This window comes from Urocitellus parryii, chromosome 9, assembly GCF_045843805.1.
Source record: "Urocitellus parryii isolate mUroPar1 chromosome 9, mUroPar1.hap1, whole genome shotgun sequence".
NCBI classification, from domain to species: Eukaryota; Metazoa; Chordata; class Mammalia; order Rodentia; family Sciuridae; genus Urocitellus; species Urocitellus parryii.
In genome coordinates, this window is record NC_135539.1 from 57,632,457 (window position 1) to 57,639,016 (window position 6,560).

Here is a 6,560-nt window from a genome sequence, read left to right on the forward strand (position 1 = left end):
GAGTAACACAGTCACAAAATAATCAAGCCAGGCTTGAAAGTTGGATTATTCAAACTCTTACACATTGATTTCAAACCGGTAGCATTCTGTTGATTTAAAAAATAACATTTAAGGCTGGTAAAGTGGGAGGAAGTGGCATATTTTATGTGTGTGCATGTGAGGGGTGGTAGCATAGAGGGGTCTTGGGGAAACTGTGGCATCAGAGACAGAGCTAACAGTGGCCAAGGCTGGGCTGCACAAGGGACCACAAACAAAGAGGAGCAGCCAAGGTGCAAGAGCAAAGTCAGAAATGGATGTTACACCAATCATTTTAAGAGCTTCACACAACTATGAACATTTCTGAAGATTCTTTCTCAGTACAGTAGATCAAGATGGATGAATCTGCCTTCTTGGATCTTTTGGAGTGTCCTGTGTGTCTAGAACACCTGGATGCTTCTTCAAAAGACTTATCTTGCCAGCACAAGATTTGCAAATGATGTTTGCTGGGGATCTTAGGTTACCTCAGTTGTTCTGAGTGGACCCTTGTTGGCTTGGGTGTCGAGGAGCTTCCCAGTAACATCCTGCTGGTCAGGCTTCTGGATAGCATCAAGCAGAGAAACCTATCCCTGGTGGTGGCAGTGAGACCAATTGCACAAATGCATTCATGGCTCAGGGCAGCACTATGACTACTTGTAGCACAAAAGATCTACAGGGTTCCCAGTGTGGACAGCAGTCTTGGGTACAAGCCTGTAGCCCTCCAGTGAGGGGTACACCTCAGTTACCATGTGCCAAAGCATTATATAACTATGAGGAAAAGGAACCTGATGACTTTATTTTTTTATTTTTATTTTTTTAATTTTTTAACATCTTTTTTTATTATTGGTTGTTCAAAACATTACATAGCTCTTGACATATCATATTTCGTACATTTGATTCAAGTGGGTTATGAACTCCCATTTTTACCCCGTACACAGATTGCAGAATCACATCAGTTACACTTCCATTGATTTACATATTGCCATACTAGTGACTGTTGTATTCTGCTACCTTTCCTATCCTCTACTATCCCCCTCCCCCTTCCCCTTCCATCTTCTCTCTCTACCCCATCTACTGTAATTCATTTCTCTCCCTTGTTTTTTCCCCTTTCCCCTCATATCCTCTTATATGTAATTTTGTATAACAATGAGGGTCTCCTTCCATTTCCATGCAATTTCCCTTTTCTCTCCCTTTCCCTCCCACCTCTCATCCCTGTTTAATGTTAATCTTTTTCTCATGCTCTTTCTCCCTGCTCTGTTCTTAGTTGCTCTCCTTATATCAAAGAAGACATTTGGCATTTGTTTTTTAGGGATTGGCTAGCTTCACTTAGCATAATCTGCTCTAATGCCATCTATTTCTCTGCAAATGCCATGATTTTGTCATTTTTTAGTGCTGAGTAATACTCCATTATGTATAAATGCCACATTTTTTTAATCCATTCATCCATTGAAGGGCATCTAGGTTGGTTCCACAGTCTAGCTATTGTGAATTGTGCTGCTATGAACATCAATGTAGCAGTATCCCTATAGTATGCTCTTTTAAGGTCTTCAGGGAATAGTCTGAGAAGTGCAATAGCTGGGTCAAATGGTTGGAACCTGATGACTTTAAGTTCACCAAAATGGCATCATCATTTTGCAACAAGTTGATGAAAACTGGTAACAGGGGGAAGTCAGCAGGATCCATGGCTCTTCCCCACCAACATTTAGAAGATTATTCAACTATTACCCCAACCCCCACCTCAGTGCAAAGCACTTTATGACTTTGAAGTAAAAGACAAGGAAGTGGACAAAGATTGCCTTCTGTTTGCAAAGGATGTTTTTCTGACTATGATCCACAGAGTGGATGAAAACTGGGCTGAAGGAATGTTGCAGACAAAGTAGGAATATTTCCTATTTCCCACACTGAGTTTAACTCAGCTGGTAAACAGCTGATGGAATGGGACAAGCCTCCCATGCCAGGAGTTGATGCTGGAGAATGTTCCTCAGCAACAGCCCAGAGCAGCACTGTCCCAAAGCTCTCTGACACCAAGGAGAACACCAAAAAGTGGCACTCCTTTTCTTTGCTCACCATGGCAAACAAGTCTTCCCAGGCAACCCAGAACTGCCACTCCATGGAGATCAGCCCTCTTGTCCTCATCAGCACCAGCAACCCCATAGCTTTTGGGAGGATCAGTGAAATGTCTGGGCTTCCTGCAGTGTCCTTTCTCAAGTTCATATGAGTACCACTGAGTTAACAGTGATCTCATTCCCAAGCAGCTCAGCGACAACTGGCTCCTCATTCACTTTCCCATTGGATGTCCCCTACCCAGCTGCCCTTGGAACTATGAATCCTTCCCTTCCACCACCCCATCTCCCGGCTGCTATTGTCCTCACCTTCACACCACCAGGTGCTACTGCTTCTGTTGCTGCCGCTGAAATGGGGCCCAGACCCATGGCAGGATCCACTGTACAGATTGCACATTTTTGGATTCAGACTCACCCCAGTGTGTATGTGGCATCCACCAATACACTCCCAGAAAGAAGATGAGCTAGAACTGGGAATAGGGGAGATGTTTTTAGGAATATCAATGCATACCACTGAGATTGGGGTTTTCCTTGGCAATTACATGGCATCTGTCACAAGGAGAGTGACAAATGCTACCCAAGTTAAAGTTTCTATGTCTACTGTGGGTCAGACAAGTTAGGAGATGACAAAGGTCAGTCTTTTCACTGCAGGAGGGCCTGTCCAGAAGCTCCAGAGAAATGGTGTGGCTGAGACACCCAGAGTTGTCCCTATAGCTGTAGTGTCAGCAGCTCACAACCAAATAAGTCCTTAGACTAAGGTCTTATTGCATATGCCTGGGCAGATGACAGTCAATCAGGCCCGCAATGCAGTGAGGGCAATTGAAGCACATAATCAAGAATACCCCACAGCAGCACTGATGCCCATCCAGGTACAGACTGCTACCTGCATCTGTGGGCCTGCCCCACCATTTGCTGGCCTCCCCACAGTGTCTGCCACCAATGGCAGGCTCTGCTACCCATGCTGCTGCTGCCAGTTTCAAGCTGGTGCCTCCCTGGCCTGTGCTTCAGCCACTTCGTTGACCTCCCCAAGTATCAATGCTGCCTCTCATGAAACCAAGCCCAGTGGCCAGACAGTGACTTCCCACAACTCCAGATGGTTCTTCATCAGCTCATGGGAGCAGTTCAGCAAGCAAACTGGACAAGGACAGTAAAATAGAAAAACAGGGTTTACTGAAGTTGCTTTTTGGTGCCTCCACCAAATGGAAGCCCCAAGTATCCCCTTTAGTGTTTCTGAAGTGGAAGTGGGGCTAAGTGGTGGCAAGTTGCCCCTAGGGCAGGCCATGGGTCCTGAGATACCACTTGGGGAAGGCCATGGCAGGGCCAGCTCCTGCCCCATGGACGGAAATGACCCAGCCATTCCAGCACCTGCAGGAATAGTCCTGAACCAAGAAGCTTTCCATCTGAAGATTAGTTCCCTGGACTTTGCAGTCCCCATTGCTCCACCTCCTCATCAGGCATGTTCCTCGCTGGGTCCTGTCATGAATGAGTCTAGCCTGTTGTTTGCAAAAGGCACTAGGTGGTAGTTTCCTATCCTCCCCAGAGTAAGGCAGAACTTGAGAACTTAAAGGAGATATTATGTTTGTTCATAAAAAGTGAGAGGATGGCCAGTTCAAAGGCACATTAAAACACAATATAAAAACTGGGCTTTTCCCAGGAGACTTTGTGGAAAACATCAGAGGACACAAGCACTGGGAAGACTTAAAATCACATCACACAAATGAAGAGCACAAAGCATTCTGATGGAAAGAGCACATGTGTGTACTTCCAGAAGGTCAGGAGCTCACCAAAGCGTTGGTGTGTGGCTCCTGAGCCTCAGCACAGCCACACCAGCCAGCAGAGCAAAGCAGGTGTCCCACTCAGTTGGGATCGTAAGGTGTGTCTTGTGCTGAGCAATAACCCCCTTTTTGATGAATAACGAAATGGACAATTATCACTGAAATGGACAATTGTTCACAAGGCATAACTAATGTATTTGCTTCTTTTAAAACTAAAATTTTCTTGTAATAAACTCTTTGGATTATGATTTTAAGAAATTAATTTATGAAATGAGAGCCAAGGAGAAGCTGGATTATCTCCTGTTTAAAGCAAGAGATTAATTTTGCTGTAGAATGCATCATCTCCCCCTCACCCCTGCTCATCATTACATTTTGCTTCCTTAAGACAGAACTATTGGTTCTCTAATTTGGGTTTTCCTCTTTGGGAAATGAAACATACAACTGAGTCCATATCAGTAAGAGCCTGTGGTAGGGAGAAAAACTCAAAAAGAAGAAAAGTTACTGATTCTTTCTTTCTATTTTTATCAGGAGTCAACCTGAAAACTTTAATCCTCAATTTAATTTTATGGGTTTTTAATTTCCCCAGAATGAAACCAATGAAGTGATAGGAAAACAAAGCACAAGCATTGACTAGAAATGTATTCAGAAATAATATTTAGTTTTATAACAGAAGCAGCTCAACTCACTGGTTGGAAAGTAGGCAACTTTGATGTTGTACTTGTTGTCTGAGAATGGCTATGAAATGTAATTTCCATTTTTACCACACAATCTGCATGTCCAGGATACATTTGGGAGATGTGGTGGTAAGTGATGCACTTGTGTTCAGGTCAAAGGCTGAAGAAACACTTGAAAAATTTGCATTCATCCATTGTGGCTCTTCTTTCACCATCTTGCATGTGTTGCCAAGTTCCACAGTAACATGGATGTCTGTGATGTATATATTTCATTGCAGTTTTCTGCTGAGGTTAGTTTGCATTCAGAATTGGCCAATGCAGGAGACGTAAAATAAACAGCATTCTCTACCCCAAAGCCACTCCTGACCAAGGTCTGCTGATTACGTTTTCTACCCCTCAGGCTAAAGTGTTCATCAGCCATCACAGGAGTCATGAATGAAAATGCTCTTTGTGTTCTCTCAGCAGACAGAAGGAAAGGAAGAGTTTATCCAGGAGCTGTTCCGTGAAGGCTCTGGAAGGCTTGGAGGGAGCCAGTGTGCCCACACCTTACAATTGTGGCAGTATCCAGCTGAGCCTACCTTTTTATATTTATATCCATTCTTTGTCATCAGCCTCTTCCATCAGTTTCATTATGGTGCCATACAGTCATGGGTTTGGGGAGTCCTGAGAACAAGATGAGGGAAAGCAGCCCAGTAGTGAGGTAGTTATCACAGTTTTCCCATGGGAACTAAGTACTGAAACAACAAACTTAAAAAAAAAAACTTATGAATTAATGCTTGGAAATAGAAACATGGACTGAAAAGACTTCTTCTAATAGCAAGAGGGTTCATTATCTTAGAAAGATGTAGAATGTGGGGCTGGGGCTGTGACTCAGTGGTAGTGAACTTGCCTGCCATGTATGAGGCACTGGGTTCAATTCTCAGCACCACATATAAAAATATAAAATACAGATCTATCAACAACTAAAAAAAGAAAATGTAGAATGTGGTTGAAAAGAAAATCATTCCTATGTTAACCATTAATTTTATAAAACACTGTACATTATGTTTCTGTGTGTTGAATTAAAAAAATACTGGGATATCCATGTAATATAGGAAGTTTGGTGAAATAAACAAGTTAGGCAAAAAATCTGATGCCAGCTTTCATCTGTGTAAGTTGACACCAAAGTGTCCTAATATTCTTTATTTTGGGAAATTAGTGTAGTTTATAAAAATTTTAAAAGGTAAAAAGACTACTACAGGTTGAGTTAATTTTCACCTGTCTTTGTTTCATATTTTAAGCTATATGATTGAAGTACTTCTGTTAAGTGTCCTAGTATAAATTTGGTTAAAATTTCTTCTGTTAATAGATCATTAGATAATACCATGTATGGATTTTCTGTTGGGTTTTTAGAGACAGTAGATGAATTTTGTAAGAAGGGCTTGTTACACAGCGATGTGGCAATAATAAAATCATAATTTATCATTCCTTTTTATGTTAATAATTTGAGGACTAGATAAAATGTTTCAAGATTAAAATTTGATGTTCAACCTTAAAAAATAAATAACATTTAAAGGACAGAGAAATAATATTTTCCTCAAATTGATAATGTAGTTAACCAAATGTAAAATTGCACTGGAATGCAATATTCATTTACACAGCTTCTGCTTAGGCACAAAGATAAACACTTCCACTGGATGTCACATTTTGCCTTTAATTTGGGGGGATATTCTTTGGGCTCCCCATTCTGCACACATGTGCTACTTTATTTTCTTATCAATCATTTTCCCTTCTTCTTTCTGTTAACCTTCCAATCTATCAATACCCCATACATTCTAGAAACCTCAAAAGGTGACTGCCAAAGAGATGAAGGAACCAGGACAAGAACTGATTGGCGAGTTAGAGAACTCAACCTGATGAATCATGCAAGGTTCCTCTTGAGATAACCAGGGTCCAGGATGCACATAGTCCTACTAGATATGGGCTGGTGCTCAAAAGAGATTTTCATAACAAAGGGCATTATAAATACATTAATCACAAAATAAAACCAAGAC

The 6,560-nt window shown here is 41.8% G+C and overlaps 1 pseudogene; it reads left to right on the forward strand.

Annotated features, from left to right (window-relative positions):
- The first annotated feature begins 371 nt into the window (after positions 1 to 371).
- Positions 372 to 3,818, forward strand: LOC144257003 (E3 ubiquitin-protein ligase SH3RF1 pseudogene; annotated as a pseudogene).
- The last annotated feature ends 2,742 nt before the right edge of the window (positions 3,819 to 6,560 follow it).